Consider the following 15,773-nt stretch of genomic DNA (forward strand, 5'->3'; position numbering starts at 1 on the left):
CCTCAGATATTCTTATTAACTGCTGGAAATAGCCTACCTTGCTTGTCACCATGAAAGGTTTTTCTCCTCCCCTCCCCCCCCGCTGCTGGTGATGGCTTATCTTAAGTGATCACTCTCCTTACAGTGTGTATGATAAAACCCATTGTTTCATGTTCTCTGTGTGTGTATATCAATCTCCCCTCTGTATTTTCCACCAAATGCATCCGATGAAGTGAGCTGTAGCTCACGAAAGCTTATGCTCAAATAAATTTTAGTCTCTAAGGTGCCACAAGTACTCCTTTTCTTTTTGCAAATAACTTGTCAGTATCTCTGGGAAAGGCAAAAGTCCGCAGCATGCAGACCATTGTCAAGAAATACAGAAGGTGTTTTGATAGGACATTATTATGGGATTGCAGAACTGGCAAAGGGCAGACCACATATATGGCAAAACAAATGAGTAGATTACCCTTCTGTAGCTCCAGAGGCTAGTTTCTCTCTAGCACTCGGTAAAGAGTGCACAGCTTATAACGTGGAATAGTCACAATGCCAAACAGAAAGCAGAAAGAAAGGGCTTTCTCCTGTAAGGATAGAGGGAAGCTTCTGGTGTGGCTATATCAGAGTAGAGCCAAGAAAGACCACTTGGGGCATCCAGTCCTGACTCACTATATCATAGCCAGAATGTCCTACAAAACCTCTTCTTGCATATCAGAGCTGCCTGGAAAGTGACAATTTTGTTCTGAGGCAAATTCTGATATGACACTTGTTTTTCATCCCAAAATGGGAATGCCACAAGGTGAGCTAATCTTTGATGGGTGTTATGTCTCGGCCTCCTCACCTGTGCCAGGTGTAGCATACCTCACCAGGTGAAGGAAAGAAGCCCAGGAATCATGTTTAGTATTTATTTAGTACTCATCTTTGTCACTAAAACCCAACTGAGAACAGGGCGCCATTGAGCTAGGTGCTATACAAACAGTCAGTAGTAGACAGTCCCCACTCTGAGGACTGTACAATCTAAATATGATGGGGGCATGTGACTCAGAGCCAGGCTTGCTGGAGAATACAAGGGTGACCTGAGCTCTCAGAGAGGCGGGGCGGGGGGCCTTAAAGAAACACCAGGGCTGTGTGGCAGGCTCCACACAGAGATTCTCCTTAGCACCCTGGAAAGAGGGCCTGTGTAGTGCGAGGGAGCAGGAGTCAGTTAGGAAGGCTCGAAGGACACAAGCTGGATGGAGGAAAGTCTCAGGAGGGACAGGACTAAAAACCCTTGATCAAGGAGGGTGAACCAGCTAGGAAGGTGAGATGGGAATTTTCTTTTGAATTCTAATATTTGACACATTAGAGCACAGGAGGAGTTATTGGGGAATTCTGGGACTGTGAAAAAACTGAATCCAGACCAGGTAAGTCCCTGCTGCAGGGATGAAAACATAAAAAATGTACATAGAATGAAAAGTTCTGAAAAACTGTGATTTGGCAGTAACAAAACGAAAAACATTAACGTTGTCAATTCAAAATGAAACATTTCATTTCAACATTGCAAAATGTTGACAGGAAATGCCTTGAATTTTCCCATGAGACAAATCAGAAATAGGAACCAGTCCTCCTTTTTCATATGAAAAATTAGTTTAAAAATGATTTTACAGACAAAATTCCTTGGCATCAAAAATTTGAGTCATTGATAGAGAATTTTTTTTTCTTCCTTGAGCTGTTGTGGCACTGAATAGTGGAGATGACCTAAATTTTAACATTTCTGAAATATCAGTTGCCCTGAACAAATCTTCAGAATGAAAATTTTGGGGTCTGAGAATCAGTTCTAAAATGGATTAGCCCAAATAAACTTAGAAACTCAACTGGACACAACATAAAGAATTTTTGAAATGGAACATATTCTACTTTTTATTATAATCAGTGTGATGCTGCCTATGTATTACATCAATGTGTAATTCTTTTCCACTTGTATGGGTCCTAATTGTGGGGAATGGAAGGGAAGAACTAGAAAATAGTGCATAGTCAGATACTGTACCTCTGAAAATTGGTCCATACATCATCTCTGTAACTACCCCAAATGTGAATTTGATATAAAAATAAACTGCTCCCAGGTAGAGGTCCTGTTTGGCAACCACAATTGTTTTGGTTGCTCTGATGGGAAACCATGCCAAGAAGGTGTGTTTTGCTACATTGCTTTTGGAAGTCCTACTGAAAAGATGTTTGTTTAGTTTGACTTACTGTCTCATGGAATAAATGAGTAAGGAGAAGTTGGGGCACCTCGAATAGAGTAAGAGGTTGGAATCTGCAGTTAAAACTGTTCTTGAGACTACCTGAAAGATTAAAGGAGGAGTGTTGAAAATTCTCCAAAGTGACTGAAAAGATATCCAGGGGATGTCTCCAGAGTGATATAAGCCTCTCTAAGAGGATGTTGATAAGACTTCTAATAAAACAGCTTTTAAATAAATGTCATTACTGTTGCCCTCTAGTTGCTGCTGTTTGTGAAGTAGTCTTTCTTTATATACAAAATATTTTCCCTTCTGTTTCAATGTATACAATACGTATCTTGTTTGGACAATCTCTGGAATTTTTAGTACATAATTAGCTGCAGTGTTTTGTTAGACTTCAGGAAAAACTTGTGTTTTTTTAGAATATTTCCTTCATCTTGTTTCTGGAGTGTACAGATCTGGGAACAATTAAGGATGGAGCGAAGCAGTGTAACATGTCTATCCTGGACTCACTCTTGTGTAACATCAGGGAGGCAGCTTAGTATCTGGGGAGAGATGGCCTTGAGTTTCAGGCCTTGGGACTCATGACTTCTGCGTTGAGTTACTGACTCTGCAGCAGACACCCTGTGTAACCTTGAGCAAGTAACTCAATCTCTTGATTCTTCAGGTTTGCAGTCTGTAAAATGGGAACGATACCCCTTATATAATTCACAGGGCAGTTGTTCCAATACATTTATTTACATTTTATAAAATGATCAGATATAGTAATAGTTAAACAATGACCCTGAAATAGATACACAAAGCAGCATCTTAGGATGAATAAATTATGGGTAAGAAAATAAGTGTTCTGGGACCAAAAATTACTAGAGAGGAGAAATGTTGTGTGACGTTTCTAGTTTGTATAATAATATACACATGCACTCATTTTCTTCTTCCTTTTCTGTATCTTGAGTCTTTGCCAAAAGATCCTGCATCACAGCAACACCTCAGATATCTTTTACCTTTAGCTCCCTGTCCAGATCATAGAAGCCAGTATTTCCTCCTTGTCCCTCACTACTGTACTGCTGGGTACCTCAAAGCTATCCAGTAGTACCTCAGGCTGCATGGAGGGGTGAGTCCCAATGAATCAATCTACATCATAGAATGTACACACATTTCTCCCTAAACTGGACCTACTATTATTATTTTAGACTTTGTTATAATGGCTTTTAAGTATCTTGATCTTTTAATTTTATTTATTTGGCACTGTGTGCTGGTCTGAGTAATGCCCCTGTGACTGAGGTCCTAGGGGGGAACCAGCTACGGTCATTCAATTAGGGTGAACTGCAAAGAATGCGGCAGACAATCCCCATAAAGCTGGTGGATATTCCAATACTTAGATTTACCAAGCCAGCATAAAACATCATCTTTATTACCTTACTGGTTACTCAGAAGTCCAAACAACACAGTTCCCATAAAGGGATGGAGGCCTGAGGCTAGATCAAGGTACCCACGTCAAATATGATGATAAATTCTGTAAATCTTATTTAATCATATAAAAGAAAAGGTTCTACCAATCCCAAAGGATTGGACAGATTACTTCCCAGGTTAATGAATGTTTCAGATCTTACCTAAATACACGCTACAACCAATTCTTATTAACTAAACTAAACTTTATTAAAAAACAAAAGAGAGTATAGCTTTAAAAGATCAATATAAATACAGACATGAGTACAATTCATTGAGGTGCAGATTCATAGCATAGATGGTGAGCTTTGTAGTTACAAAGAGTTATTTCAGAAATAGTTCATAGGTTATAGTCCAATGTCTAAATATCATATTCAGGACATACCAGCATAACTGGGGCCTCAGTGTTGCTACTCAAACTTCCCCTGATGAAGCCTAAGCAGATCTGAGATGACAGAATCAGGACCCAAGTATCTTTTATACAATTTCATGTCTTTTGACAAGCTGGGAGTTCAAAAGCTAATTAGCATGACTTTGAAGGAAGTCCATCACTGGTACTTAGCTATAGATTTAACATAAGGCAATTTGCTTGTTCCTCCACCATTCACTGATTGTTTGCTATACATTTCAAAGAAAGATGAATGCAGAGATATCCCATGTTTACAATTCATTTAAATGTTAGGATGTTCTTTTTGACCTCTGAATGATCAGAATACAGCATAGACAGGGATTGTTGGTTATGTTGTCAACCTTACTCGTACATATGTAAATACACAAAAAGACAAACATCATCTCCCCACATGTCTTTTAAGGGTTATTTATTTTGCAGGATGTTTAACATGCATCACAGCTCATCTCGGACATATGGTCTTACATCAGAGACTTTTTTAAGACTGAGTGCAGCCAGCTCTGGATTGCCTCATCTCCACAGATGGCCACCAATGGCTGCATGTTAGCTTTTTGCCATGTGGCAACTTGCTCATAGGAAGGCCTTCCCTTGGACGTGTTATGCATAGAAGCAGAATGGAAAAGAATAAGTTGTTGAAGTCAATCACTGGGAAAATAGCCTAAGCTCCACTGTGTTCAGCCGCTACTTGTTCAGTTAACTGGCTTCCAGCTAAACAGGTAACAAAGTAAATCCAGTGATCCACTTAAGTAGTGATCGTACATCGTGAGATGGTCATGAGGACTATTTGTTATCAACATCTTTTCTGGCACTGTACCAGTGATTACTGAAGGTCCACACAGTGGTTAGCATTCTTCATAGGAAGTCTAATTCAAATGGCAGTGTGAATGCCGGTGCACCACTGGGAACAATTCTGTGTGTGAATGCTAGGAGTGTTACAGACACATCAGAAAGACCACATGAAAGCTAGCTTGTCACATTTTTCTGGAATAGACCAGGCCTATATTTGTTCCTGAAATGCAAATTCTAAACAGGATTAGAACTAATTATCTACAGTACAGTGAAGTGCTAATAACATACTCTTGGGGAATTTTAACATTAGAAAAATAGTGCTCTCATTGCATGCCTCAGCTTTACCTACTATCACAGGTTGGCTGAACTATTAGAAATTAATGCAGATGGTTAGTAAACCAGTGTGTCTGGGGAGTGCTGCATGTGCACACCAATGACTCAGGACCACTTACTTTGCATTCATTTCTACCTGAGTTTTATCAGAATTGCCTATGAATTTCACATAAGTATTAAAGGATATTCTGAGAGCTTCTGTATGGTCAAGGGGAAAATGCTTCCTTGATTAGTATTCATGTATCTCTTCAGCGTTGTGATATGGAACGCTGTGGAAACGAATATCTGAAAGCGTGCTGTTAAAAGAATAAGCAAGTGGTTCTATTCATGATGGGTTTACACAAGTGATTATTCTATATAACTTGGTCCAAAGTGCTATGCACTACGGGTATACCTACACTGTTTGTTTAAAAAAAAAAATCTGTAGTCGCGTGGCTCGGAGCCTGGGTCAACTGACTTGGGCTCATGCTATGGGGCTAAAAATAGCAGTGTAGACATTCAGGTTTGGGCTAAAGTCCAGGTTCTGAGATGCAACCGCCCCACCCCTCCACGGTTTTAGAGCTGGCTGGACTCCAGCCAAAGCCCAAGCATCTACACTGCTGTTTTTAGCCCCATAGCACAAGCCCTGTGAGACCACGTCACTTGACACAGGCTCTAAGACTCTCTGCCATGGTCTTTTTTTTGCAGGGTAGACTCAGACTCTTCCAAGCACTAGACTCAAAGTATCTGATTCTCCCACTCTAGATGTGGGAAATCCCCATGTGATGGTGCCATAGTTACAATTAGCTGTGGCATTCAAGCTGGAATTTCCTTGGTGTAAAAGAAGGGGGATGCTGGCAGGACATTGTCTATGAGGGACACTTGAACATAATTTTGCACTAGCTGAACTATTAGTAACATTATTTTAATGTTTAAACTCTTTATTAGGCTAACTATGTTTTGAAGCTTAAGCCCTTAGTTCAAATGGTTTGTATAGATGATTAGTAATGGTGCCTAGAGAGGCACTCCTTGATGACGGGCATGTTAGAAATATCTAAGATACACAGTTGTTGATGTATAATCACAATTTATTGATGCAGTTTAATGCATCACAATAATTTAACTTTGTATAATAAAACTCTGTCTAGGTTTATAGTCTGGTACATTCTTAGGAAACAGGCCATGGCTATTGGGAACAACTTTCTGAGTCTTATTAGGGTTCTCACACTCACTAGATCAAATACCAGTCTGATCTGAAGAAACCGTCCAATATACTGAGGAACAACATACCTTTCTGGATAAAAGATGCAAGTCTCAGTGACACTGAGATATCCTTTTCTTTTTTCTTTTTTTTTTCCTTTTTCCCCTGTGTGGAAGAGCAGATGAAAGAATGCAGTAGATGTCTGACTATGTGCTTTTCTCCTAATAAGTACATTTTTATTTGCAGATATTTGTTCTTAAATCCCATAAAGGGCATCAAATATTAGCTTGCTGGAGGAAACATTGCTGCTATAGCCTATTCCAATTTCAAGGAGTTGATTGATTTTGATGATTTATTTATTTTTGCTATTTATCAGTGCCTTAAATGTGAATTGTTTTATACCTGAAGTTATAGTTTTGAATAAGCAAGTGGTGCAAATAGTGCATGGCTGTCTGACTCACTTAAAAAAATGCAGAATTCCATATGTTCTCTATTTCCACAGCTAAAGCATTATTAATCACTCCCTCCCCATGAAAAACATAGCCCTCACATGGTCCAGAAAAAAACACAGATGTATTTCTACCACCTATTGCAAGCAAAGATAGCTAACAATTCAACAGGAAGATGTTTCTGGCTTGATGGTTACTTCATACCAGTCATAGTCTGGAAACACAGAAGTAACTTATGCTGGTGGCAGTGGAAGTTGAGTCTGTAAGAACATAAGTGCTGCCATACTGGGTCAGACCATTGTCCATCTAGCCCAGTATCCTGTCTCCGACAGTGGCTGTGCCAGAGCTTCAGGGGAAGTGTACAGGGGAAGTGTACAGAACAGGGCAATTATTGAGTGATCCACCCCGTCTCCCAGCTTCTCGTAGTCAGAGGTTTAGGGTTATCCCAAGCATAGCATTGTGTCCCTGTCTATCTTTGCAAATGACCTATCCTCCACGAACTTCTCCAGTTCTTTTCTGAACCCAGTTATACTTCTTTCTTTCACAGCTTTCCCAGGCAAACTCATTCTCAAGAAGCACATCAAAAACTGTTTTGGTAGATAGAAGGCCATATTTTCTGATGGCGTATCTCTGTCATATTCAGTGGAGTTTTGCCAACCAGCAGATAATTTGGCTTGAGAAAGTATGCTATGATTTATGCTGCTTTCCACCACGACTCACTGCAGGAGCTGTTTCTGAAAGAGAAACCTTTCTCTCATTAGGAGGAACATCCCACATTTTAGATGCCACTTCACCTCTGTCCTACGCAAATCTGGTTTTGTCTTTCTTTTATTATTGCCAGGAGCAAAGATGAATCATGAAACTGAAGTTACAGGAAGTTGATTTTTGTAACAAATTACTTCAATCAACTAAAAATGCTGCCTCTCTCCCTTTCCAGGTATCTTTTACTAGTGATCTATACCCAGCATTGAGTTGGACAGCTGGGCTTTGACACTTGGCTGGGCGTGAGGAGAAAAAGTTTTACTCTCCCAAATAGATAATATTTTGATGTATTTAGACTAGTTAAATATATGCCTATATGTGTGGTTTGCAAGTTATGGCCACTATGGAACCAAATTTTTCATTTTCTTGTGTCTAAATTTCTTACCTTAAAGTTAACAGATTTTAATGCCAGAATTGACTATTAGGTCATCCAGTCTGACCCATGCAAAACAGGAAAAAGTTGTACTTTAAAATATGTTTTCATTTATTTTCATTTCTAATGTCCTTTGTTTTTAAAAGATGGAAGAAAAATAATTTTCAAGTGAGAAAAGTCAGTTTCCTGCCAGTCATCCCCCCCACCCTCTTAGCCATCCAAGAGCTGCTTGGTGTGATACTACAAACACTTAAGCACATGCTTAACTCTAAGCATATGAGAAGTCCCATGAATATTATGGAATCTTTGAATGCTGACAAATTGGAGAGGAACTTATGCTATAATGTTAATTAGTCCTAAATTAAAATTGTACTATTGGTGGTGGTTGCCTTCTATTACAGGAACACCCAGAGGCTCCGGTCACAACTGTGCTATTTCCAAACTCAGGAATACATAGTTACTGCCCCAAAGAGCTCACTGATCTTAAAATATACCAACCAACAGTGGTATACCAGTGGTGGTACTGAAGCATACCAATATTATCTAAAATTGGTAGATATATAACCTCATTATCTTCATTGTACTTATTACAGAAAATAGCTTATCTTAGTATTTGCAGTGTTTAAAGTAACTGCAATTTTTATTTTGCTGTCTAAGGCAAATGGCAAGCTGTTTTCCAGTACCACAACTACCAGACCCAAACTTACAAACAGGTGGGGGGTAAAATAGTATTCTTCTTCACTGTCTCCTGTTTGAAAATTTAGGTTTAGTGATATTTGTTGTTCCATATGAAGAGACAAAGCATATTTTTTTTGCTGTATTTGGTACAAAGGACCCCATACAGTTTAATTTAGAGATTAGGGGTCTGATCATGCACTCTTGTTCACTAGTGTAAGTATCTGATAACTCCACTGACATTAACACAGTTACAGCAGTGTATGTGGTAACAGAATGCATTCAAAGATCTAACAATAAATTGTTCTGATAAACCTAAAAGCTTATCAGATGCCTGACCTTGCTGATATAACAAAGCAATAGGCACTCAAGCATAATAGTTCTCAGAGGCCTTGGCAAGCTACTAATGGACACCATATACAAGCAAAAGCAGTCAGTAGAAATTGCAAATACCAGTATCAGTATTTGAGAGGTACATTGCTTCATCCTAACCTATATCCTTTCTTTGCCAGTTTTGGTAATGGCGGTTAAAGGTACAGTACTGCTACTACACACCATCCACCATACACAGAGCTGCACAACATACAAAATAAAATACCAAGAACCTAATAAGATTTAGCTTTCCAGCAATATAAATAATTTAATCAGATTAATGACATTGTTCTACCTGAGGAATTCTATAATTAGTAGATTATTGAAGCAGCACGCAAGTTATCTACCATTAGCACCTGGAGGAATTCCTGTTGTCATAGACAGTGGAATCAAATGATATGAATATTCCTGTCATGCAGACTGTAAAGATAATAAGCCCCTGGCATTTTGTAAGCTATATAAATCCTCTGATTTCACATTAAATGTTTAAAGCACAGGAGGTGTTATTTGTTAGGATACTGATAAAGGGAGTTCAGCCATTACAGCCTTCTTTTTCATTTGGTAAATCCCTCTGTTTGACTTGCTTTCAAGCCTTTATTTGTTTTCTCTTTTGGTTGTATATTGTTTCAGTTCCTCTGGAGGTATAATTTGGATTTTGCAAGAGAAACATTCAAAATATTTTTACAGAAGGTTTATCCTTTTGATATAAAGAGGAAATTCAAACCAGAGGTATAAACAGTTGTGAATCAAGCAGATCTCAACTGAACTCTAGAGAGATCTTGACTGAAATATTTGGAAAAGGCTGTCTTTCTTCCAGACATATTTGCAAAGAAAAAGCCTCTTGACTCTGATGCATGCCCCAGTCCGATGGGTTTATTTGTTTGAAAATGATACCTAAGGATAAAACTTGGTGACGTCAAAGTATACATACACGTATCATAAATGGAATATTGTATAGTACATAGAAATTAAAGGCCATGAGGAAGATTACTGATGGCTTAAGAGACTGCAGAAGTAGAACAGAAGCTTTTTAAGATGCTAAAAATATGAGAAGTATGAGTTTGAAAGTGAGCTCTTTAAATTACCAGATGACTGAAACTGTTAAGTGCAAAACTTTGTTGGGCAAAAGTGTTTCTGTTTTTAATAGATTGCCGCATCAGGCTGGAGCTGCAGCCAAGATAACGAATGACCTTTGAAGTCCTTAGGATAAATTATGGTTTGTGTGCAAGAGATGAAGATGCAGTTAAAAAAGATTTATGTAATAGTTCTTCAAAGAGCCCGAGACATTAGCACAGGGTCATAAATTAGTAGGATTTTCAAGTAAGGAATTACTTTACGTAGGAAGGCCCGGGAATTTTATCCCATATGGTTTTGCCTTCAAGAACTTGCTGAAGTTTAAGTGAGGAGTTACCTGATGAGCCTTCACAGGCAGCTGTGAAATTACAGGGAAGTCTGGGCTGATAAGAACCAATCACATTTCAATAGCGATCAAATACTTCCCCGCTAGAGAAGTTAGCTTGTACTTGTAGGACACATGTCAGAAATTTATCACTACCTCTTTCAAGAGACCTCAGGCTGAATAACAAGTTGAAAGCAGTCTTCAATCTTACAGACTTCAGCGGTGGTCTAAATAAATCATTTTTAAACAAATATGTTTTAAAACCTTTTACCCTATTAAAAATGATAGGCTAGGCTTAGTAAATCCTCATTAAATCATAGTGGTGCCATTTCCCCTGTCAATTAGAGAACCCTATTTTTAGAGTCTTGTAAATCAGATTTCATTTTGAGCTGAAAGTTGGCATGTAGAGTCCAAACTAAGGACCAGTTATAATGTATTACTGTTGTTGGTGCCAGGGTTTTCCAGCATGGGACTTAGAAGGCAAAAATCTACAGGCAAAGGAATGAGGGAGCTCTAAGTATAGTCTAAGCAATGGTGGGTGAGTAATGCTGTATCACCACCTCTGGGACACAGGGACATAAGGGTAGTATTATGATCAGTTGAAATGAAGTCAGAGGGCCCATGCTCCCTGGCCTGTTACTGAGGGGACACCTATGGAACAAGGAATGTCGAGAGCTCACCTTGAAACAACTCAGACACGTGGACAGAGCAGTCCACAGGATTTACTAAAATTTCACTTGTTCCATTTAACCATTTCATTCTTTGTGTGGATGAAACACCTCATCAATCATAATATAGTACTAAGCTAAATTCAAAACCAATAGGCTACAGAGGATAAATAGAGCTTGCACATGTTCAAATCCTGAGCTCATTCTTCTCCAGTAGTGGGACTTACCTCAGTGCATGTGTATATCTAAGTTCTGTTAGGCCTAGGACGCCCAGCCAGCCTAGGACTCCCATTCATATTTCACTGGATTCTCTGCTTAACCTTCTACCACTTAAACGAGGGCAGAGGCTAAAAATTCTGATGCCTCGTGGGAAATGCCTTGTCCCACAAGCCTGCCTATACTTGCTCAAAATAGCTTCCATTTTTAAAAACTTGAACTTGGCAGGAACTTAACAACAAGGCTAAGAGCCTACGGAGATTTTGGGGAGGGGAAATATAGACACCACCCATATTATTCCATCTGGAAAAGCAGCTTCTAAAAAATAAAATAGTGAGGAATTCCAGTATGCACAGCTTTTGTTCAGAGCCAGCACAAAACAGGAGATAAACAGTAATGACATCAGTTTATGGCTTGTCAGGTATATTATCAAAAGGACAAGTGAAATAACCAGGATGTTCAGGGAGTGTCTCATACTTCCAATGAAGGCTTTTAAAATCTCTGTGTCAATATCTCAATCTTTCAATAGCTATAACACTGCTGATGATAGTTGTCACTTCATCAATCAATTTCTCTCTCCTATTAACTGTGCAAAATTGCAAAGAAAATTTAACAGCACAGGCAAAAATCTATTAGATCCTCTTTATTACTAACCCCAGCATACACAACTCCCACTTCTTCTGCCATACAATATCACTGACTCTCACTTGGACACCCAAGCCTTCTCTCTTTTTAACACCCTCCGCCCACATGCATTCTTAGACTGGAGCATGCTGAACCAGAATCCAATTTAAAGCAGCTCCCCATCTGCTGGCTAACACCCTCTAGAGGCTGTCTTTCTGCCATAAGGGCACATTCTCACAGCCCCCCTTGGTTGGCAGTGCAGTTGGCAGTAAATCAAGCCCATTATATTTGAAAGCTGACTTCAGGGCTGGACAATGCACTACTGTTTCTTGCTAAACTATACTTAATTTGGAAGACCCAGAAATATGTATTTCAAGATTATTTTGAAGTGAAAATTTGTATATCCCCTTTTAATCCATTTCTGAGTCTGAGAATAGAAAAGCTGAGGAGGACGAAGTTTTGAGGAAACCTCAATGCTATCAATGCAATCAGACAACTCTATTTTTCAGTGTGGTGTGGTTGGTGGGTTTTTTTTATTTTTATTTTTTTATTTTTTATTTTAATTGAATGTGCTCTGAACATGTTAATGTACTTGATTATCTTTGTTGGTTCATTCCACCCACACCTTGGGTTTGTTGTTAGCCTTGTCATTAGATAAGACTTCTGTTTATATCTACCTATATCTAATTTCACTTGGATGAAATTAATTGTTATTAGCTTTCTATAGACTAGCCAGAGATTGAGATGAGATACTTTGGTACAATATGTGCTATTTCCCTACCCCCATTATTGAAGCTTCTAATTCTTAGTTTATAGACTTCACAGAAGAGGGAGTGTTAATTATGCTGTTATGGCTATTTGTCTCTGGCTGTATATGAAGATTTATTTACATGTTGGCTCTTCTCCTAGAGCTTGTATTAGCAAGTATGATGCTGATGACTATACATAAAGGACCTGACTTTCCTAACACACACACACACACACAAAGCAGGCACCAAACACATATACTAAACCCTAAATGTTATCAGTCTGATTCAAACTAATAAGCAAACAACTTATGAGGCTAAAATTTTCTCATTATCTAATGCCACAATAATGATACTTAGCAACAATATAGATTCCCAGGCCAGAATAGACCACTGTTATCATGTAGTTTGACCTCCTGTATAACATAGGTCATAGGCAAAAATAGTACCTAGAGCATATCTTTGGATGTTCTTTTCTAAATAAATCAATCAATCTTGATTTAAAAATTGCCAGTGTTGGAGAATCCACTATGATGCTCAGTAAATGGTTCCAGTGGTTATCACCAATATAATTTGTCATCAAAGTGTTTACAAATGTTAAATAATGCTCATGACATCCCAAGGGAGGTGAGTATTACTGTTGTGATAGCTCTTGTAGCAGAGACTATGCTCCAGGTATGCAGGAATGCATCCGATGAAGTGAGCTGTAGCTCACGAAAGCTTATGCTCAAATAAATTTGTTAGTCTCTAAGGTGCCACAAGTCCTCCTTTTCTTTTTGCGAATACAGACTAACACGGCTGCTACTCTGAAACCTGTGCTCCAGGTGGCATTGTGCCTCCTTTAAATACACTACTGTGATGGTGCTCCATCATGCTGCCCCCCTTAGCCAGAGCTTTGCCTTATTAGCCACAGTTTAGCTCTGTGTAATTTCACTGTCTTTTAAGGAGAAAAAATATGCGTGTTATAACTTTAATGTTCCAGGATATTACAACACAATGCCATCATGCTGTGATGTAAACATGATTGCAACAAAATGCAGCAGCATCTGTTTAGTCTGTTGTAGGTAATTTTGTAAGGTGAATGCGAGGATCTAATGATGCTGCCTGCGTTCAGAAAGTTATTGCAGGTCAGTTTAACTTTGCACAATCACATGTGGAAAAGATGATGATCCTGAGATATGTGGTGCTCGTGGCAAACATCTGTACCCCATTTGCTGCCATATCTCCACATAACTTCACAGGTTAAGAATGACATTGCTGCCTTATCCCTGCAGCTTGTTTGCTTTGTGGGTTTGTCACACCTTTGATACATTTTAATCGACTCTTTTGGGTGGGTGGTTCAAGCAATGGCGGGCCATGAGACAGAGGTGCAAGGTAGCTAGTAATACTTGCTCTTTCCATGTCATTTACTGTTTGGGCCTTGTGAAGGTGGGCATGGAGGTATTATCTGAGAGTAAAGCTTAAAACTGCAGGAGATTCCCACCATCTTTCTATCCTTCTACTATCTATCAGGGTGGTTAAGCACTGAAATAAATTGCCCAGGGAGGTTGTAGAATCGCCATCATTGGAGATTTTTAAGAGCAGGTTGGACAAACATCTGTCGGGGATGGTTTAGATAACACTTAGTCCTACCATGAGTGCAGGGGATTAGACTAGATAACCTCTTGAGGTCCCATGATTCTACTAGTTTATGTACATGAAAGGCCTCTATTACCATAGTATCTGAGTGCCTCACAATCTTTAAATATATTTATTAGTGTATAAATGTATTTATTTCTCTAGTGCTGTACAGAGAGAAAAAGCAAAGGTCCACTCTTATGGAGCTTACTGCAGAGAGAAAGGACATCAGGCAAAAGGGAGGCAGGGAAACACAAAATATTGGTAGTTCCTTTTAAAATAGCTCTCATTGATTCACATTTTTGGTGCAGGAGAGTGAGACTGTGGAAAGGGGAGGGTTTTGAAGGAGAGGATGAAGCATTGGTAGTCAGGAGACACAGACATGGACTAGAGAAAATAGAGTAATCCTCTGCTTTGGCAGAATGACAGCTTTCGCAGTGCTAGCCTATACTATACCACTTATAGAGAGTCTGATTCTGAACTCACTTGACTGTCAGTGTAATTTCATGGACTGCAGTGATCTTTCATGAACATCGTATATGCACAATTAGACACATCTTTAAATATAAAAAGCTAAAACCAGCCCCTTATTTCCCCCCCCCCAAAGGATTTTCCCCACTGATTTGCCCATGAGACAGATCATGTAACAAATCTGTGTTCAGTAGGAGATTACAGCTCTTGCATGATGCACACAATGGCCACTTGGAGGGGTAAAACGCAGATGCTCTTTCTCAAAAAGCACAGGCCCCTACTGCTTATGATAAAAGAGAGCAATTATGAGCAATATTGGGACTATGACACATAGTTTAGCAGGTCTAAATCCATCTAGTATAAGTCACTGGTACACACATAGTCCAGCCACCTCATCCCAATATTTTATTGGGAAATGGTATTAATGTAAATGTAAGACATTGGACTTTAGAGACCCCTCTTCCAGAAGAAGGAAGATATTTAATTAATATTGGGTCTGAAAGGGCCAATGTATTTAAATAGTTTTCATTTTGCTGTCAAAAATTGCTGCACTTTAGTTTCTTTCCATCCATTTGTGCCTACTTTGAAGAGTAACATTGAGAAAAATATTATTTATGGAAAGCGGATGGATGTGTGCACAAAAATAATGAATCATTGTTCTGGTGTTCTGTCTTTGCTATAGATGATCCCATATACCTAACTTATTGCCAACTGCAAGGCAAACAAGTGGATACAGTTTGGTGTTGATCATCAAACTATGCCATTATCTTAATAAGACCAGGAAACTGAGGAAAAAAGGTTCAAAGACTTTCTTTTAAAGTCCTTAGTTTTAGACCATCTGCTTGTTGATGCATTGGTCTCATTTCTCCTGTCTGTTTGTTTACATATCAGCACCAGCTGCACCTTCAAATCCTAACTGTCTGAATTAATCAAGTAGCCACCTGATTAAAAACCACGCTACAAACTGGCAAACAAATAGTGAATTGTTTTTAATAAATCAGAGTGTTGGGGTTTTGTGTCAGCACTATAACTGCTCTTTGGCAGTTACAGTAACT

This window comes from Dermochelys coriacea, chromosome 5 (genome assembly GCF_009764565.3).
Source record: "Dermochelys coriacea isolate rDerCor1 chromosome 5, rDerCor1.pri.v4, whole genome shotgun sequence".
Taxonomy (NCBI): domain Eukaryota; kingdom Metazoa; phylum Chordata; order Testudines; family Dermochelyidae; genus Dermochelys; species Dermochelys coriacea.